Here is a 21,982-nt window from a genome sequence, read left to right as displayed (position 1 = left end):
CCCCAAATTCCAGAAATACTGTATTGTGACAGGAAAATAGTGATAATTTCTCTATCCTTCACCAGTGATGTGAATATTGTTGTTTTTTAACATCTGCCAATTTAACAGGTGACAAAGCAAATGCCATTGTTTTAACTGGATGTTTTTTATTACTAAGATGTAAAAGGTCTTTAAAAATGGTTATTTGGCAGTCACTTTCCTTCTTCGTAAAATGCCTGTTTTTATATAGGGTAGTAATTTTTTTCACTCAGCACATATTTTCTGAGCATTGCCCATGTGCCACAAACGAACCTAGATGTTGGGGATATATTAACAGACAGACAGACAGACAAAAATCCCTGCCCTCCTGGAGCTTACAATCTAGCATCAGTCTATATTCTTAACGTGGAAAGGATATTGACCATTGTATCGTATCATGCAACTGTTTTCATCTTCCGTCTGTCATGTGCAGGCAGATGTGTGTATTTAGAAGAAAGGAGTAAGTGGGGGCAGAGAGGGATAGAATATCAGGGGTGGACCAGAACTCTGCAATATAATCCATTCATTTCATACATGAGGAACTGGAGGAGCCCCACAAAAGGAAAAAGACTTGGCCAAGTTCACAATAGACTAGAGACCAAGAGCCATCCCAGATTCCAGGGCAGTTATCTAGTTCAGATCACTGAAAACAAAATTCTCTTTACTTCACTATCTTTATTTCACTTGTTGATTCTGCATTATATAAATAACAGCTAACTTTTCTGAGGTGAGGCGGGGGGAGGGGGGATGCCAAGCAAAGACTAAGCACTGTGTGTGCTAAATTCCTAGAACTCCCCCTGGGAGACAGGCCCAAGCATCATCTGTTAAACAGATGGGCGAACCAAGGCTTGGAACACGTAGGTGACCCAAGGTCTTCATAACTAGTGTTTGGCAAACCCTGACTCAAATCCAGGTGACGCAGGATTTTTCACCACGATACCCGGGATTTGTCCTCTCGCTGCTTCAAAGAAGAAGAGGTGGACGCCAAATGAGCGGCAGGCAAACATTTACTAGAGTATAAGCGCAGAAAGGAAGACTAGTATGAAAGCTCTCTTTACAGAGAGGGGACATTCGAAAGTGAACGCCCACGACTACAGCCAATGAGGTTCTTTTATGAGGTTCTTGCCAGCACCCCCTTCCCTTTCCCCTGGTTCCTTCTCGGGTTCGACCCTTATTGGCTGGATAACGCTAGGCGCTGGGTTGTCCATTCCTGAGTGGTTCGACTCCGTTGCGTGAGGAGTCAGACGGCCATCGTGTCCCTTGTTGTATGTCCCTAAGTTGTATGGTTTGGCTAGGTATTTTGCTTGTCAAATTCCTGAGGGGATCCTGAGGGGGAGCAGGTGATGTCTGTTACCTTCTTAAGAGGGACCTTAAGCCCCAGGGGGTTTGCTGTAGTTCAATGCTCCCAGAATTTGTTTTTCCCCACCCAGGGACCTCAGGTCCTAATCTTTCCCTGTCCGTTTTTTTTTTTTTTTTTTTTATCCTATCTCCCTATCCTATCTCCTGCCTCCAAAGGCTGCCACCATGCTATGCCCATCTCCGGTATGTTCCTAAGGAATCTGTCGGTGTGAGAAATGTGCTGGGAAAAGAGAGATTTAAGAACAAAGAAAAGCAAGCGAGGTGGTCACGTTCTGAACTGCCGCAGACAGCAACTGTTGTCATTGCACATGCGCAGTCCCGGTGAAAGAGCCGTGGAGATCCAGCCCTGAGGTCACACCGCACCGACAGACTGGGGTGAGCTTTGAGCCGACTCAGCCTGCCCATTCCATTCTTTTCCTCCTCTGCCCGTCTGTGGGCTGGCCAGTGCCTCCAGTTGTTTTCCCTTCTCTCCTCAAACGTTTCTGATTCCTCTGTCGTATTGAAGTCTAAAGGATATGACAACAAAGTAAGAGTCATTCACCCCACCAGCATGTGACATTTGCATCCTCAGACAAATCAGGATCTCAGACTAAAGGGATTAAGCACTAATTGCAATTCCAGGCATCCTCTTACTTTCCTGATAAGAGACTTGCAGTTTCTTTGTTTCTTTGTCCCCCTTCCTTCCCCTCTCCTCCCCCCACCACCCTCGCTCTTTCCTTCCCACGCTTTTTAAAGTGGAGCTTGTCGTTAGATCCAGTTATCCCAGCCCCTGAGCAGGCCTACGTTTACGGCTATTCCTTTTGGCAGGATTTTGACATTCCATCGAAGCACATGTCCAAATGAAGACAAGGATAAGATCAGGGGAGTGGGACTGAGCGTGGACATTAGAGACTCATCCATTCCCTTCTCATGATGTGGAGGAGCCTCTCTACCAGCCTTTCCCACTCATGCCTCTCCTCACCCAAGAGCTCTTTCTGCTCCCTTAGCCACCCAGCCCGTCCACCTGTGCAGGTACCACCTCAAAGCGGGAGAAGCCACAGCAGGTGGAAGATCGTCGGTGATGTACAGGAAGAGTGGCTCACGGTCTCTATGGTCAAATGCCAGCCAAAGTCTGCAGGCAGGATGTTCTGCCGGAAAGCAGAAGAGGCCCAAAGGTCTCAGCTCAGACGTATGGAAGCTGCAGTTAACAGCGACGTCCTTCGCAGTCAAAGGGACAGAAGACCTGTTGGGCAACAGAAGATTATAGGTTGGTGGAGCGCATGAAGATCTGTTAGTTTTACTACAGCCTTATAAAAAGCTAGTATTTCTTTAGCCCTGATCATTGACGTTATTTTATTCACTGTGCATAAAGGACTTTTGGAACCTATGAAAACCTAACGCTGATAAGTATTTTAGTGACTTTTTATCATTACGAAGAAGTATTTATGAAGTGCCTAGCTGTCTGTAGTGCTTTCTCAGGTCTTACGTGTGAGGAGAGCCAAACAGATACAATCTGGGCACTCCAAAAGCAAACATTTTGAAACAGACCAACTCAAAGGACATTCGAGCCACAGAGTCAGTATGTACAGAAGCAAGGGCAAATGATCTCAAGCACAAATGTAACTGGCATGCAGTGAGGCAAGAAGGAGCTAAACGATGTAAAAGTGCTGAAAAAGCACATTTTGTCGAGAAAGGCAGCAGTTCAATAGGCAGCTTTGGCCTATTGAGTTCCACCATCTTGTTTCTTGAGAAAAGAAGGACAGTTTTGTTTTTGCTTTTGTTTTTGTTTTTTTGAGTGACCAGAAAAAAATATAGTGTAGTCTGTTCTTGGAGGATAGTGTTCCAGGGGATGATTATCATAGGAATTACAAGTGTCTGTCCACCTTCTCTTGAAGTGCCAGACAATCTTGTTATGGGTGCCTGATAGTGGGGACAGATCAAAGGATGTGGCTGTGCTGTCTGAGGTCAGATGGCGGAGGGGACCAGAAGGAAGATGTGACCAAGAAGTCCATCAAATGACTATATATGAAGGTAGTGGTAGGACTCGTAGAAGAGAAGGCAGGCTGAGACTCATCCTCTGATGGCCAAGTAACTAATAAAAGATATGCCCTCGGGACACAAAAACAAAGAAAACCAGAGGCAAGGCCAAGAAGCAACAATGAACAATGAAAGTAGGGAAACTTCACACACATAACAACAAGCATGTGGGACAAGCCACAGACTAGGAGAAGATACTGTCCAACACAAATTTTTAGGAATTTATGACCCAAATTTATAAAGAAGTCCTTTGGAGAACACCAATAAAAAGATAACCCGGTAGAAAAAAAAGGCAAATGATATGAACAGGCATTTCACAGAAAAAGAAAATAGCTTTTACAACAGAAAATAAAATTAAGAATTTTTTTTCAAAATACCAAGTACCAGCAAGGGTATAGAGCAGTTACAGTGCTTACGCTTAGCTGATATAACTGTAAATCGTATATACCAAACGGCATACCCATTTGGAAGGCAATCTGGTAGTAACTTTTTAAAGTTATATAGATGCATACCCTTTGAACCAGCAATATCATTCCTAGGTATATAACCTAGGAAAATAGTTGCACGAGTGACTCAAATAGAGATTTCTAAGAATGTTCTAGAAATATTGGACTTCCTAGCAAAACTTGGGGCAAAAACATCAGCAATAAAATGAGAATATAAAATTGTGAAATATGCAATCAACGGAATAATAAACAGGAGTGAAAAATCAGTGAGTGATAGCTCTATGCTGCAACCTGCATGAATCTGGGAAACATAATATTGAGTGAAATAAAGCAAGTTGTTTAAGCATCTTTATTGTGTGGTACTATTTTTTGAAAGCTCAAAACCCAGCAGCGGATACATATGTTCTAAAATATGGAAAAAAAAAAAAAAAAAAAGCATGAGACCAGCCCGAAGCCTTTGAGAAAGTGGAGGAACCACTGTAGGTTTCAGAGAGATACAGACATAGATTGAAAGCTAATACAGTGGCGTCTGGGTGGCTCAGTCGACTCTTGGTTTCGGCTCAGGTCATGATTTCAAGGCTGATGGGATCACTCTTAGTGCAGAGCCTGCTTGGGATTCTCTCTCTCTCCCTCTCTCTCTTCCCCTGCTCACATGCTTTCTCTGTCTCTTTCTCTCTCTTTAAAAATAAGTAAATCAACTTAAAAAAAATTTTAAGCTGGGGCGCCTGGGTGGCGCAGTCGGTTAAGCGTCCGACTTCAGCCAGGTCACGATCTCGTGGTCCGTGAGTTCGAGCCCCGCGTCAGGCTCTGGGCTGATGGCTCAGAGCCTGGAGCCTGTTTCCGATTCTGTGTCTCCCTCTCTCTCTGCCCCTCCCCCATTCATGCTCTGTCTCTCTCTGTCCCAAAAATAAATAAACGTTGAAAAAAAAATTAAAAAAAAAATTTTTTTAAGCTAATACAGATATGTAGGACCTTTGTTTCCATCAGCAAGGCTTTTTACTCTTTTGAGCATCATTTGTCATAACATAACGTAACGTAACGTAACTTAACAGAGCATAACTCAAGAGTTTTAATGATAGTTATTAACCCAATTTAGTAGTTAAAGCTTATGAATGGTTGAAGAAATAAATAGCTAAACTAGTTAAATAAGTAGTTAAAGTAGTTTAATGCATAAATAATTTATGCTGTTCATTCTGGAATCCTTGGACACAGAAGATGACCATTTTGGTCATGTCATTCAAGAAGGCGATGAAAAGGATGAGAGCAGAACTGAGGACTTGGCTTCTGGACATTGTGATTGCATCATTTACCAATCCTTTGGTGGAGTAGTCCCAGTGACCAAATTGAATCCTACCTGAATATACATCATGTATTGATAGACAGAGTTCATTTACTAGGTGGAAAACTCCAAAATATTTTTCCTTTAGTACTATCTTAGTTCCCAATCTTTTGTTGACAAGACCCCAATTTAAAGAACTCCATTTGTGGGGCGCCTGGGTGGCTCAGTCGGTCAGGCGTCCGACTTCAGCTCAGGTCGCGATCTCGCGGTCCGTGAGTTCGAGCCCCGCGTCGGGCTCTGGGCTGATGGCTCAGAGCCTGGAGCCTGCTTCCGATTCTGTGTCTCCCTCTCTCTCTGCCCCTCCCCCGTTCATGTTCTGTCTCTCTCTCTCTGTCTCAAAAATAAATAAACGTTAAAAAAAAAATTCACAGAACTCCATTTAGGATTAAAGTACTAACACTGAAACCCAGCTAGACCAAAAGACCACGTGACACCAAGGCCTGGGGACACTTGTTGAGTCTTCGAGTTTTGCAGTTTCGCAGCCAGTGTCCAAATGGGGAGTATGTATGATTTATGTCTTGCCAGGTAATTCATAATTATACAAGCAAAAAAGAAAGTTCAATATAATATAACTCATATTGATTTTTGGGGGCTACGCTATAAAAGCTTGATGTTAATATATAGGAAAGAAATTCTCAATATCCCCCAAACATTTGGTTGTTCTAATAAACGATCCTTAAAGTTTTGAAATCACCTGATTGTTCTCACAGGTCTTAGAGAGTTTGAAACCCATTTTTATTAGGAATCATGATTCAGACTCCTGGCAGACAGCTTTGTGAGTAAAATGACCTCTCTATAAATATTACTGCTGAGTCAAAACTAACTGGAACAAGTGAATAGATTTGTGGTTTTCTCCATAGAGACTTGGAAAACCCCAGGTTTTATGCCAGTCTAATTATAGATTTTGACTTTCTCAAGGTACTAATCAAAGGTTGGCCCCTACACTGATCTAATGGAGCCATGTTTCAAAGGCCACAGAAATGGGCAGGTCATTTAAAGTGCCATGGAATTAATGAGCGTAAATCCATGTATCTTTGCAGGCAAGAAGGTATTTTCTATCCGGTGAGGGTCTGGAGCAATGAAGTGTGTCACACATAATAAAAACCAGTTGCAGAGAGGGTTTGAATTCTCGTTAGTCTAGTGTAAACATGTTGATAACAGAAGTTTCAGGTGAACGACCCAAAGAAAGAGAAGACACAGTAACTACTTTGCAGTGACAGAAGAAAATAATTATTAGCATTATTCTGAATAAATAAAACAGTCCTGGGACCCCAGAAAGCCTTTCTTCCTAAAGTGTAACATGGCTGACTGTATGATTGAAAAGCAGATGTTTGGGCCCGTACCGTGACGCTAAGCTATCCTGGCACACAACTTATGAAGACAATGGGGGGAACGTTGGTTACGAGTTCGGTTCCAGCCTGGGTGTGAATTCTAATTCTATCTAAAGGACTTTGAGGAATTTGCTTCACCTCCTTGTGGTTCAGTTTCCTTTTCTGTAATTATCGCCCAGGGTCATCCGATTATATAAAAACATATGTGCGCCCCAATGAGCTATCACCGCATACCTGTCACAATGTCTGCTGTAAAAATACAAGATGTAACAATTGCTAGCCAGAACGTGGAGAAAAGGGAACTTTTTGTACACTGGTGTGGGAATGTAAACTGGTATACCCGCTATGGAAAACAGTACAGAGAGTCCTCAAGAAATTAAAAATATAACTCCATATGATATAGCGATCCCATTTCTAGGTATATATCCAAAGGGAATGAAGTCATTATTGTGAAGAGATATCTGTATTCCCATGTTCTTAGCAGTATTATTCACGATACCAAGGTATGGAAACAATCTGGGTGTTCACTGATAGATGAATGGACAAAGCAGATGTAGTACCTATGTCCATGGGATATTATTCAGCCTTTAAAAAGGAGGAATATTTGCAACAGGATGGAATGGATCTGGAGGGCATGTTGCTGAGTGAAATGGCCAGAGAGAAAGACAAGAGTGGGAATCATATGTAGAATCTAAAAAAAAGCATTTGGACTCAGTGAAAAATACATGAGGGGCGCCTGGGTGGCGCAGTCGGTTAAGCGTCTGACTTCAGCCAGGTCACGATCTTGCGGTCCGTGAGTTCGAGCCCCACGTCGGGCTCTGGGCTGATGGCTCGGAGCCTGGAGCCTGTTTCCGATTCTGTGTCTCCCTCTCTCTCTGCCCCTCCCCCGTTCATGCTCTGTCTCTCTCTGTCCCAAAAAAAATAAATAAAAAAACGTTGAAAAAAAAATTAAAAAAAAAAAATACATGAGGTAATGAATATGTTGATTAACTCAGTGGGGGAATCCTTTTGCAATGCATACTTATATCAAATTATCATGTATACTTTAAATAGCTTACAATTTTATTTGTTAATTATACCTCAACAAAGTTAAAAAATGAATTGATAGTTGAAAAGCTCATGTATATAACATTTAGCATTTAGCCTGTTAAATCCTCATAAAAGGGGGAGGAGAAATCTTATTGTAACTAAAGACATAGAGGGTTAAGCTTAAGAAGACTCTCGTGATTGGGGCACCTGGTGGCCCAGTCCATGAAGCGTCCAACTTTGGCTCAGGTCATGATCGTGCCCTCTGTGAGTTTGAGCCCCACGTCGGGCTCTGTGCTGACAGCTCAGAGCCTGGAGCCTGCTTCGGATTCTGTGTCTCCTTCTCTCTCTGCCTCTCTCCTGCTCACGCTTTGTCTCTCTCCCTCTCAAAAATAAATAAACATTAAAAAAATTAAAAAAAAAAAAAAGAAGACTCTCTTGATATACTTGCCATCCTCAATGGTAGTAGTTAGCCTCTTTTTAAAAAAATTTTTTTAATGTTTGTTAATTTATTTATTTTTATTAAAAAATGTTTTAATGTTTATTTATTTTTGAGAGAGACAGAGTGTGAGTGGGGAAGGGTCAGACAGAGAGGGGGACACAGAATCCAAAGCAGGCACCAGGCTCTGAGCTGTCAGCACAGAGCCCAACGCGGGGCTCGAACCCATGAACCGTGAGATCCATGACCTGAGCAGAAGTAGGATACTTAACCGATCGAGCCACCCAGAGGCTCCAGTAGTTAACTTCGTTGAGGCAGGTTGTGCAGTTGCTCTGAGGACTTGAATGTCACAGGATTAACATCTATGTTGTGAATCTTTACTAATTTTCTTACTTTCAATGTCTGTTATTCCCCCTTTAGTAAGTTTGGCTACATCTCACTATCTTTTTTCTTAACGTATTTGAAATCAACTACCAGAAATCATTCTGTAGTCATCACCCAGATTATATAGTGGTGGTCTGATAATTACATACCTGGGCAAGAATAGCATCTCCCAGCCACCCACTTTCCTGACGGTCACCTTTGGAAATGAGCCACCATGTTGTTTTTTTCAGACCACCCTTTACCCAGCATTTTTCCTCAAAGATACAAACCCGTAGGTTAGTTTATGATGTTAACTGTGGCAGATGGCAATGACAATAATTTTGTATCCTAACAACGAGCTCTGCTATCTGTCAGGCAGAATGACTATCTTTTGCACAATCAGTTGGGCAATTTTCCAAATGATAAGCAAGTAAAGGAACTTGTCACAAAATGTAAATACAGATCCCCAGAACTCTATGGGGGGAAAAAAGACACTAAGAAGAACTCTGTGTCCTCAACAGGGGTAAAGAGAATGGAGCTACATAATGCGAACACAAATCCCTGGACTCATCTCTCGTTTTCCATAATTCATAGACTTGCTCTTTAGCATCAGATTTGTGGCCATGCACAAAGGTCAGAGCTAAAGAGTACAAAATGTGTAAATCTGAGGGCGGAAATTCTTTTTCCCCATTACTTATTTATCAAACAGGTTGACGTCCGAGAGAAAGCTTGGGTGCTGGTTGGCCTTTCTTCCTCCTGTACAAATAATCATCCCTGAGTCCTACCTTGTTAACCTTTTCTGTTTATTTCTGCTTCCCTGCGATTTCGTAGAACAGTTGCCAGTTAATCACAAATATATTAAAAGATTTCTTTTTAATCTAGCAGTCTTCACTGTTTTGTGGGATCTCTGTGGACAGTTACACCACTTCTGTAAAGTGTCCAATTACACTCCCTGCAGGGAAAACCAAGAGATCAGCCGTTGACTTTGCTTTGTCTAAGGTATCAAATGTGAAAGCGAATCAGGTATCCAAAAATCAAAACTAAAATTCAGACTAATAAAACGGAGCTTTGACTTTTCTCATCACAGACTCATTTATACTTAATGACACAGACCGACGGGATAGGTGATTGTTATAATCTCTCTTGAAATGGATTTTAAAAATGGCTGATCCATCCCTCCTTTCAGGACGGGCAAATGGGCACCAAGACAATAGAGAAATAAGAGGCTGTTCATGCAGTTATACATTAATTTGTCTGTAATATTGGCTCGCTTGGAAGGCCAGAGAGAGACGTGCGAGCCGGCGTTACTTAAATGTGTCAGCATATAAAGTCATCGTACGTTATTGTGCTCACAGAGCTCTCTCTGCCAGATCAAACACGTGAAACATCAGAAAAACAACACCAGAATTTTCTTTCCGAAAACTCAACCCACTTTGCTTTAATCAGAAAGAGACTATTTTAGTAATACAATTTATAGAACCCTTCTCTCTCCTTGGATGTACACGCTTCCTCTTTCTGTTTACAGACACTCCCCCAAGTTGCAGGCATACAATTTATTAATACCTCTTCCCAGATGAATGCTTCCTACCTATCCCCTCCTCTCCCCACACCTGTTCCTTTCCTCCTCTCACTCTTGCTCACTTACTACCAGCTGGACAGGAGCTTGGCTGTGGAGGGGTTGTAGCGCCACCTGAAGGCGGGCACACCAAACTATCTTAACCATTGTCTTCTCAACCTCTGCTTCTTTTCCCCTCCAAAGATTCTTTTTATGCACATATTTTAGCACTTTTTCTAAGCTTTTTCTTAGTCGAAGTTGTGGTCCTTCCCACCCCCAGCTTGGAACCTGGGGAAATTTTAACCACCACAAGAAATAAGACAGGTGTATTCATGGAGCACTTCCTTTTCTTGGAGAGGCTCTGAGTGATTTATATTGACTTTGTATTATTAAATGCTAGATCTTATTGTAGTTTAAATACATTTACTCACTTAAATGAAATTAACTAAGCAAGCAATTCATATAATTCATGTAATCCTCCTCCCAAATTTTACATATGGCTTGATCGTCCATTTGAATTTATTATAAACTTTTGGGGGAAACCACAGGTAAGTATGATAATGTACGAAGGAAAACTAAATCATAATATTATTCTCTCCCCCCCGCGGCCACACAGAGAAATGCCTACTGTAGTGACATCATCTGAAATATAAGTGTCTTCTGCCTTACAAATAAATAGGTTAATAGACTCCTTCTTCACATGAGTGAGTCAGCTTTGCTAGTTTGTCCTTTTTTATTCCTCAGATCCAGCACCACAGGATTCAAATCTCTGTGGACAAGTGTTTGTAAATGAATCACAAATGCAGCATATATGTGGAGTCAGCACGCTGAGCAGGCTGGAGCTCCGGTTCTACTCTGGCAATTATGGACAACAAAGGAACTCTTCCTGCCTAAACCAAATACGGCACACTCACAGGTACCACACAGCCATGGTCAGCTTTTCCCCATTCACATCAAAACACTAGGCTTGGCCAGAACACTGTATGTTGGCTTGAAAAACTGCTATAAAACTTCTATGCAAGTAAAATGATACCAGATCTTACCAACGCTCCCACGCGGTGCCATTATTTTCTTTTGAAAATATGTGTATACGTTTTATCTACAAAATGCTATCCTAAGAGTTACAATTCTGTAAACCTTCCCTTAGGCAAAAGTCTAATCTTTCATGAAATGGATTTTCCCTAAGCTGAAAAGGAGAGAGGGTCCAAAAATTACTTTCAAAGAGGGACAAAAGTCTCAAGGTGTTTGCATCAATTAACAGGTTTGTTTGAAACTGGATCAACCCTGTAGGCCACCGACCATTATTTACATTTTGTCAGGTTTGGGCGTAGGGCTAGTATATGGCAAAAGGGGGAAAGTCAGGAATACTCCTTGGAACAGAGGAATCTTGTTTAACTACTGAATATTGTGGTAGACCAGAACTATACTTGGCACAAAGTATTTTCAAGGTATTTTCCATACCTGTTTTCTGTAGGGGTAGGAAGGAAGGGAAGTTTCACCTCAAGACATGTCCCCACGATTCTGCTGGCAACAATGGACCTTGAGCTGGAGGAAGAAGTGAAGGAATCTGAGTAGACTGGGGTGCAGGTTCTCCTTTTGGGAAAAAAGACAGCCCTTAGGAGGAGCTTCTTATGGCTATTGCTCTGCTCTAATGCTCTATTTGGAAAAGCCACTGGTAATTTGACGAATATTCAGTTTCGTTCTGGAGACTTTACCCTTCTTGAAATGTGAGAGCTCAGGTTTTCATCTAGTTCTGATAGATTAGATTTCTCCTTTTTTTTTCAATTTTTTTTTCTCTAGAATCTATTTCTTGGGAATAACACAGTTGAACTGTGTAGGTTTTCTTTTTTTTTTTTTTAATTTTTTTTTTCAACGTTTATTTATTTTTGGGACAGAGAGAGACAGAGCATGAACGGGGGAGGGGCAGAGAGAGAGGGAGACACAGAATCGGAAACAGGCTCCAGGCTCTGAGCCATCAGCCCAGAGCCTGACGCGGGGCTCGAACCCACGGACCACGAGATCGTGACCTGGCTGAAGTCGGACGCTCAACCGACTGCGCCACCCAGGCGCCCCATACTGTGTAGGTTTTCATTGGTGGTCTCCAGCCTTGATGTTCTTGCTGACTCTTTACAAAACGTGGCCTTTTCTAAAGATGATTCTAGAACATCATATCTCTTTTAACATGGTTAAGCTTTCAAGGAACAATGTATTTCCTTCCAATTAGTCTAAGTTGTATAGCAAGCTTTTTTTTTTTCCGCTTTCTCTATATAATTGGTTTTCACAGAGTAAAACTTTCTGCTCCCAAAAAGAAAGAGATCAATGCAATTTCTGTTAATTGCTACTTACCCTATCATTTCCCAAGAAAATGCACAGATATGAGGACTAGGACTCTTGATTTCAGACACCCAACCTTGTGTAGTTTGTCTAGGAGATGCCAAGCACAACACCAGGACAGGCCACAGCCCTTCATGGCCCTAGAGTCAACCACAGAGCTGCCTTGGACACCATCGCCTGACTGTTGTGCCACAAATCCCCCCAAGACACCCCCACCAGTCTCCCAAGAAACCAACCTAGATGTCTGCATAGTCTTCCTTTGTGAAGTGTCTTTCCGAGTGTTTTCCCCAACTTTTTTTAACTTTCAATTTTTTCCATCATTTCAAATGTATGGGAAAAGTTACAAGAATCGTACATGAAACTCCCATATATAACCTTTACCCAGATTCAACCATCCTGTACGCATTGCCCCATTTTCCTCGCCCTTTCTCCCTCCCCTTTTCGCTCTCACTCCCTCTCCATTTGAGATTGGAAATATCAGGATCCCTCCCACCCAGTACTTTAACCTTGGCTTTTTAAAGAAAAGAGATTCTCTTATGTAACATATGTGTAATTGTCAAAATCAAGACATTTAATTCAATACTGATACATTTTCTAACGTACAGTGCAAATGAATATTTAAATTTATCAATCATCCCAGCAGTGCCTTTTATGGATCCACATAGGTGTGTGTGTGTGTGTGTGTGTGTGTGTGTGTGTGTGTAACAGGTTATATAACAAATTTCCAGTCCAGGATCTAACTGAGAAGGGTGCATTGTATTTAGTTACCATGTGTCTAAAGCTTCCTTAATATGAATGGTTCTTCAGCCTCTGTCCTGATGTGAATATTTTGGAGACTACCATCCAGGTATGGTATAGAAAATAACTGAGTTCAGGATTGTCTCATATTTCCTCATTATTAGATTTTGAATATGGCTTTTTTTGTTTGTTTGTTATTTTTGTTTGGGGGGGGTTGTTTTTTTTTTCTTTTTGGTCGGGAATACCTCTGAAGCGTTGTGCCCTTCTCAATGGGTAACTTCAGGAGACATGTAACGTCAGTTGGTCCTGCCATTGGTGACAGTGATTTGGCTTATTTGGTTAAAGTGGTAACGGATAAATCTCTACCCAGTTTCCTTTGGTAAATAACAAATAACTTGTGGGGAAATACCTCAAGACTATGCAAATATCCTCTTCCTCACAGAACCGTCACTTAATCGTTCTAGCAAGAATTAATGTTTCTCTAAATCTATCCTTCCTTTGCTATTTATAAGTTGGCATTCTACCATAAGGCAGGCGTTTCCTTTGCCCTATTTGTTTTCTTGTTTGTGCGTTTATTATTTGCATCAGAATGGACTTGTAAATTGTTTTATTCAGTAGATTATAATCCATTATTGTCATTATTTAATTTATATTCTTATTTTGTCATAGACTGTCCATTCCTTGAGACTCTCCTTAACATTGTAACACAAAAAAAGTTACAGAAACTTCACTTGCTTTCAAACCTGCTGCATCCCTGCAAGGAACCTTTCATCCAAAGAGCCCTGGTACCTTTTAGAAGAAAAGGGTATTTGGAACCAAGACCTCAGCATTAGGTATGCTCATGGCCGTGGGTGACCCATTGTTTCCAGGTTCTCTCATTAGAAAGATTTAGGAATTTGTGAAATTTAGGAAATTTACACACACACACACACACACACACACACACACACACACACCTACCTATATTTATCTCTTTAAGATCATGGGTTCACACTGATAACTCCAACCCCAAATCAACACAATGGATATGCTCTATATTTTCATATTTACAACTCTGTACCTCAACACTGACAAGCTCATTCTTTTAAATATATCCACTCATTTGTTCAAGTCTAGAAAATACACAAAGCAGTTGAAATTGCTAACCCATAATACAAGTGATACAAAAAAGGAAACCTATTAATAATAATAATTCATTTTTAATGTTCTTAAAAAGGTAATATAAAGACAGAGACACAGTGAAATCCCCTACATGCATGTACCTGTGTCAAGAACACAGAAAATATTCATATCCTTATAAAACTAGCTCATGCCCGTTCCCAACCAACCTTTCCACTTGCCTTTTTTCTCCTATGCATTGGTGTTGCTGGTTTGAATTCATATAAATGGCGTCACATAGTCCGTATTTCTTCTGTGTGTGCCTTCTTTGGCTCAGCATGATATTTTCGAGAATCGTCTATGTTACCGTATATGTCTATAGTTTGTTCCTTTTTGTTAATAATTACCAGCCCTTTCTATGAATAAAGTAGAAATTCTTCAACCGTCCTTCTGTTGCTAGGCTTTGGAGTTTCCACTATGATGAAGAAAAGATCTAAGAATATTCATGTACCAGAATTTTTATGGACAGGTTTTTTTTATTTCTTTTGAGAAAATGTCTATGAGTAGAATTGCTGTGTCATGGTGGACATGTATTTCTCTCTTTTCAGGAAACTATCAAAATATTTTCCAAAATAATTGTACCATTGTACTCTTCTATCGCCAGAGTAGCAAAATTCCAACTCGACATCCTTGCCAACACGTAGTATTTTAATGTTGGCCATTCTAACGAGTTTCTAGTGGTCAGATATCTGGTTGTGGTTTTAATTAGCATTTCTCTTGAAAACTAATAATTTTTATCATGATCTCATATAATTACTGATCATGTCTTAATAGGATTTGTATCTTTCTCCTTGAAGTGCTTCTTTAAGTCTTTTGCCCAACTTTAGTGCTTTGGTCTTTTTTATATTGAGATATTAAAGCTTTTTTTTTTTTTAATTTTCTGTATATGGGTGCTTTTAAAAGATATATGCTTTGCAAATGAAGTTACCATAAAATGTTTAGCTGTGGTCTTGTCTTCATTTTTCTTATAGTGTTTTATGACGAGCAAAGTTTTTCATTGTGATGAAACCTCATTTATCATTGTTGCTTTTATGGATTTTTTTTTCCTGTTCTTCCTATGAATTTATTGTCTGTTCCTGGTTTGCAAACAAATTCTGTAATGTTTTACTTTAGAAACTCCTACATTCTTTTCTTTTAATTTTTTTAAAGTTTACTCATCCTTTGAGAGAGAGACAGAGCATGAGTGGGGGAGTGGAAGAGAGAGACAGAGACACATAATCGGAAGCAGGTTCCCTGATCTGAGCTGTCAGCACGAAGCCCAATGCGGGACTTGAACCCATGAACTGCAAGTTCATGACCTGAGGTGAAGTCAGACGCTTAACTGAATGAGGCACCCAGGCGCCCCTAGAAGCTTTCACATTCTTGAATTTCACCTAGGTAATAATCAAAGCTCATTTATTTGCACATTGTTATCTAGTTTGTCTAGCACCATTTGTTGAAAAGACCATCTTTTCTCTGTTAAATTATCTTTGCACCTTGATCAAAAATTAATTGTTCCTCATGTGCAAAATGTCAATATTCCTCTCTGTCCACTTTTGGACCCTAGTCTGGCCAAGTAATCAATTTGTCTATCCATAAACTACAGTCACACTATCTAGATTACTATACATTTATAGCAAGTCTTGAGATAAAGTAGTTTAAAGTGTACGACCTTCCTATTCTTTGTCAACACAACTTGACTAGAATCTCAAGCAGGCTCCACACTGTCAGTGCAGAGCCCCATGTGGGGCTTGAACTCAAGAACCACAAGATCATGACCTGAGCTGAAATCAAGAGTCGAACACTTAACCGGCTGAGCCACCCAGGCAAACCTGGCCTGGAATTTTCTATGTGGAAAGGTTTTTAATTATGAATTCAACATTTTAGCAAATATATTTCTATTCAAATTTTCTTTCTGCTCTTTCCCTTTGTCTTTCTGATCGGTCCTGCTATGGGCTTATCATTTTATTTATTTATTTATTTATTTATTTATTTATTTATAAATTTTGTAAATATCTATTTATTATTCAGAGACAGAGACAGAGCGCGAGTGTGGGAGGTGCAAAGAGAGAAGGAGACACAGAATCTGAAGCAGGCTCCAGGCTCTGAGCCGTCAGCACAGAGCGCAAGATCATGACCTGAGCTGAAGTCAGACTCTTAACCGACTGAGCCACCCAGAATCCCCAATGGGCTTATCGTTTTAAAAAGTCTTTTCCAAGAACCAACTTTTCTGTTGATGTTCTCCATTGTTTGTTTCCTATTTCACTAATTTTTGCTCTTATCTTAATCATATCCTTCCTGTGCTTACTTTGATTTTAATGTGTTCTTTTTCTAGTTTATGGAGTTGATCACTTAGATCACTGACTTTAACATTTTATTCTTTTGGAACATAAACCTTTAAAGCTACCAAGGTCTGCCTAATCATCCCTTTATCTGTATCCCACAAATTGTAACATGCTGTGTTTTTTTTTTTTTTTTAATTTTTTTTTTTCAACGTTTATTTATTTTTGGGACAGAGAGAGACAGAGCATGAACGGGGGAGGGGCAGAGAGAGAGGGAGACACAGAATCGGAAACAGGCTCCAGGCTCCGAGCCATCAGCCCAGAGCCCGATGCGGGGCTCGAACTCACGGACCGCGAGATCGTGACCTGGCTGAAGTCGGACGCTTAACCGACTGCGCCACCCAGGCGCCCCTAACATGCTGTGTTTTAATCATACTTCTGTCCCAAATATTTTCCAAATTCTGTGTGATTTATTCTTAATCCCATGCGTTTCTTTTTAATATGATTTTGAATTTCCAATTATTTGTGATTTTCCTGGGTTTTTTTTTTTTATTAATTTCTAAGTTAATTGTGGTCTGATCAGATAACACACTTAGTAACATTGCAATCCTGTGAAATCGATTGAGACATTTTATGGATTATGGTTTGGTATAGCTTGGTGATTTTGTGTTTGGAAAGAATGTGCATCCTGCAGTTTTTTGGGTATAGTTTTTTTCTAAATACGTTAACTATGTTAACTAGTTATAATGCTATTCATGTCTTTTACATCCTTTCAAAATTTTGTTCATGTCTTCTATTATTAACTGAGAGAGGTATATTAAATTATGTAGCTATGATTGTAGATTTGTCTACTCCTACTTTCTTAACTCATTCTTTACTTCATATGTTTTGAAGCTCTGTTGTTGAGTGCACATACATTTTTTTTAATTTTTCTAACGTTTATTCATTTTTGAGAAACAGAGCATGAGCAGGGAAGGGGCAGAGAGAGAGGGAGACACAGAATCCCAAGCAGGCTCCAGGCTCTGAGCTGTCAGCACAGAGCCCAACACAGGGCGTGAATTCATGAACTGCAAGATCATGACCTGAACTGAAGTTGGATGCTCAACCGACTGAGCCACCCAGGCGCCCCTGAGTGCATATACATTTTAAGATTATTATGTCTCCATGATGAATTGACCCTTGTATCATGACAAAATATTCCTCCTTATTTCTGACATTTATAGGACATTTTTCTATTTTATTATCCCTGCTATGTATGAAATATTTCTATATTTTTGTCATTTAATTTGTCTGATACTAATAAAGTGAGTCCAATATTTTTATGATATGCGTTATTTTTCAATCCATTTCCTTTCACTCATTTTGATATTAAAATGTCCCTTTTAAACAATATGCGTTTAGGTTTTGCTTATTTTTATCCAGTATTATTATTCGTGCCTTTATATTGGGGTGTTTACTACATTTACATTTAATATAATCATTGATGCGTTGAAGTATTCCATATTGTTGTTTTTCACTTTTCCCATCTGTTCTTGGTTTTTTGGTTTCTCTTTTCTCGCTTTCTTTGCATGATCCCTATATTTTTATTATTACATGTAATCTCCTCTTTGAGCTTCTTAGCTCTACCTTTAGTATAATTTTACATCTACGGTCTTTTACTATAGCTTAATTCTTTATATTTGTCTTCCTCTGTGTGATTTCTGTCTCTTTACTAGACTCGGACCAATATTCCTGTTTTCAGATTTATTGATCTTTGTTTGCTGGTGTTCAGTTTGTTGTTCAACCCATCTAGCACAATATTCATTCCATATATCGTATTTCGCAATGCTAAAATTTCCATTTTTATCATCTTTATTTCTTGGTTGGGATTCCTTATTTGTCTACTCGTTCTCTCTCTCTCTCTCTCTCTCTCTCTTTTTTTTTTTGCTTCTTTATATGTGTGTAAAAATTTTAACTTATATGCTAAATACTATTGGTGCCACATGTTTAAATTTCTGTATTCCATTGTCTTTCTTTAAGGAATGTTGTCTTTTCTTCTGGCATGCTTTATTCTGTTGACATTTGTTTTGAACCTTTGATATATTATATCTAGGGCTATCACTGGCCTACTCATCAGGGAGAGCCTTTTTGAGATCTCAACTTCCACTCTGGCTACTTGAAAGCTTGTACCTTCCAGCACTTACTGACAAATGCTATATCTTTTTTTTCTTTTCAGTTTATAGCCTCCAAGTAGCTATTCTCTACCAAATCTTACCATTCCATACATCGTCAGCTTGGTATTTGGACGACGATTCAAGAGGTCCCATGCAGTTTTCTGGAGTTCTTCTCTATACAACTTCCTTCTCTGTGAGAACCTGCCCCCCCCACAGCTACCTCATCTGCCTTGATACAAATCTCTGTTCTACCCAAAGAGACTATTGCTCTCCATCTGGGCTCAATTCCCCGTGCTAGATTTGCAAAGAGCTGTTAGACAGAAAGCTGAAGTTAATCTTGAGCAACCTTAAGTGTTTCCATTCTTTCGAAACTCACAACGTTGCTTTGCTTAAAAATAATTGTTTTAGATATGTTGACCAGTTTTACAGATTTTTTTAATGGTAGGTAATAAGTCCTATGCTCATTTTTCTAGTATAGCTGGAACTTGAAATTATTTTCTTTTAAAATGAGCTGGTGTGTGTGTTTTAGATTTTATACCGTCAGATAAAATTTTCACATTATAAAATTTGGGAAAACAAACAGAAAAGCATAAAAAAGAAAATCAACGATCTCTTTAGTGTATGTGTATGTATATATGTTGCATATACTTGTGCAGTATATTAATCTGTTAATATTTTAATTATACTAAGCAATTAATATCAATACACTTCACACGTATGTATAAATAAAATTGGATTCATATAATATCTACTCTTTTTACAACCTTATTTTCCACCGCAACTTTATTATGAACACTTTTCCATGTCATTAAATATTTTTTCACAACGAACAGCATAACATGATTTTAGACTGCTCTGTCCTTCCTGAGATGCAAACACCACCAACGGAATTATAAATGATTCAGTATCTGATAAAACTGAAGTTTTCCTTTCAAAATTACAAGTCATCATTTCAAGTGAATTAATCTATAATCTGCACATACCCCATTTTATTTATTTTCTCTTCTCATCATCCTATAAGCCACACATTCTAATTGCTTTTAGAAAATTAAGCTAAAAAGCATTGTAATTGGGTAATTTCTGATGCCAGATTGGTAAAGCTGCAGAGGTTTATGGCACACAGTTCAACACATCAAACAGCCTGGTTTGGGTTCATTGCCTAAGTTACCATGGTATCTTCCAAAAATCATAAAAACCTGCAATATAATTGAAGCTTTAAAGGGAGGAAGCTGTCCTCAATTCAGAAGTAATAAAAGGTCAATCTGTTTCATTGCTGCCTGCTTTCAAAATCTTTAGAATAGACTGAAAAGTGTTTTCTCTCTCCCTTTCTTTCTCCTCCTCCTCTCTCTTGCACGCACATACACACAGGCTTAGATGCTAAAATCTCAGCAAATAGGTTTTTACCTAAGTGCACATTTTTCAGTGCTTATAGGAAAGTGTAAATGAAAGAGTTCTGATGCCTCACTGTGCAGAAGCCACCTCTAAACTAATTTCACAGGCAAGACCACAGCTGCTGTTCACCCAGGTTTGAATTGGCTCAATATATCCTGTCTGTTTGGGTGGATGCTATTGACTTGCCTCATTTGTCTGTGCTAACAGGATCTCTTTGGAGAAAGAAACGGAGGGAAGGAGTGAGACGGAGGAAAGGAAGCAAAAGGGAAAGATAATCATTCAAAATTGTTACCAGATCCAGCTGGCAATTCCCCATTGTCTCTGCTGCAATGAGACTTTTAGGCAGCATGGATTTGTATGGGTCTCCTACGTTGTAAGGTGCGGAATACCTTAAACAGGACATTCGGCTTTGTTCACGCGGACGCGCCCAGTGCCCCAGATGCTCCATCCCTCTTATCTAGCTGAAAGAATTTCACTCTTATTTGGGAGATTTTCACTCATCCAATTTTAATTCATGGTATTTGGTTCCTCACCACATTCTTTCATATAAGGACTGCATATTTCATCATCTAATTTTACTTTGCAGAAAGAAAATGTCAACCCAAATGACTGGAAACATGATGCATCATCCAAGTTTAAGGAAGTCTCCTCTGACTTAGGCGAAAAGAGCCACAGTTTTGCAGTGAAGATTAAACTTGTCAGAGATTACCGTCGGTTCAATCATAAATCAGGTGATGACACTCACAAGGTTGTCAGATCAATAACAGCATGCTAATTCCCATTTTAAACGATGACTTAATCCCAACATTTTACAACATTTTCTATAGGCTCTGATCAAACAAAGCATTATGAATCACTTTTTTTTCCAAACTTTACATACATATTTTGGGTGAAATACTTTTACACATGCCATACCCCTGTATGTTCCCAAAAAGAAATCAAATAATCATCAGACGTGTGACGCTCAGATGTTAGCTACAATAACCTGCTGGTAGGATATATATGAGATTGATTAAATTCATTCTTACCTAATTTGGGAAAGTCTGTGCATTTCCTAAGGACTCTGACAATTCCCAGAATAGTTAGGATTTTAACGATCACCTCTGTTTGGGTGATTTAGTTGCGTGTGACCACTTTTCCACTCCACACATACGGTGTCACACCCATTTGGAAGTCATCTGTCAATTCATTGCAGTCCTCTCTCTCCTGGTTCTCTCCTCGGGGCTCACCTTTCGACATCTTCTCCAGCTACACTCACTGTTTTGTTTTCTGATCTCATCCAGTACATGCCCTTAAATATCCATATGCTGATGTATTAGTGTGCTATGGCTGCCTTAACAAATTACCACAAGCTAAGTAGCTTAAAACAATAGACATTTATGCTCTCACAGTCCCTGAGGCCAGAAGTTCAACATCAGTATCACTGAGCTGAAATCAAGAAGGTGGCCAAGCTCAGCTCCCTCCGGAGGCAATAGGGGACAACCCAACCCTTGTCTCTTCCAGCTCTGGGGACCAGTGACATTCCTTAGCTTGTGGGTACATCACTCCAGTCTCTGCCTATATGGTGACACTGCCTTCCCTCTTCCGCGTGTGGGAAATCTCCCTCTGCCTCTCTTACAAGAAAATGTGTGATGGCCTTTAGAGGCCACCTAGAAAATCCAAGATAATCCCCCCCATCTCGAGATTCATAAGAACATCAACAGAGACCCTTTTTTCTTAAGAGGTAATACTTACTGGTTCCAGAGATTAGCACCTGCCATCTTTGGGGGCATTTTTTGCTTACTACGGTTGACAATTCAAAAGCAAGCGTCTATAACCCCATGTCTTAACACTCAAATTAGAATAAAACTGGAGCCTACCAGGTCCCTCGTGACACCTCTCTGACCTCATCCACCAACCTCCTGCCAGTGATCTGGGCACTCTGGCTTCTGTGTTCTATTCTCAGGGCTGGGAACTTGCTGGCTCACCAAATTCAGGTCTCTGCTCAAATGTCGCCTCCACTGAGAAGCTGTCTCTACCCCCCTTATCTCCTACCCCATCTCCCTCCCTGTCTC

General features: G+C 40.0%; 1 long non-coding RNA gene across 1 annotated transcript; it reads right to left on the bottom strand.

Annotated features, from left to right (window-relative positions):
• Positions 1-1,007: 1,007 nt before the first annotated feature.
• LOC147581316 (uncharacterized) lies at positions 1,008-21,796 on the bottom strand. The gene is made up of 3 exons (XR_015251669.1): positions 21,663-21,796; positions 2,396-2,599; positions 1,008-1,883 (listed from the first exon to the last, which is right to left on the bottom strand). It is a non-coding gene; the product is annotated as an uncharacterized LOC147581316 (long non-coding RNA).
• Positions 21,797-21,982: the final 186 nt, after the last annotated feature.

The sequence above is a fragment of the Puma concolor genome, chromosome B2 (assembly GCF_028749965.1).
Source record: "Puma concolor isolate L17-30 chromosome B2, mPumCon1.1.hap2, whole genome shotgun sequence".
Taxonomy (NCBI): domain Eukaryota; kingdom Metazoa; phylum Chordata; class Mammalia; order Carnivora; family Felidae; genus Puma; species Puma concolor.
Note: the sequence above shows the minus strand (reverse complement) of the source record. Positions and strands in the feature narration are given on the sequence as shown.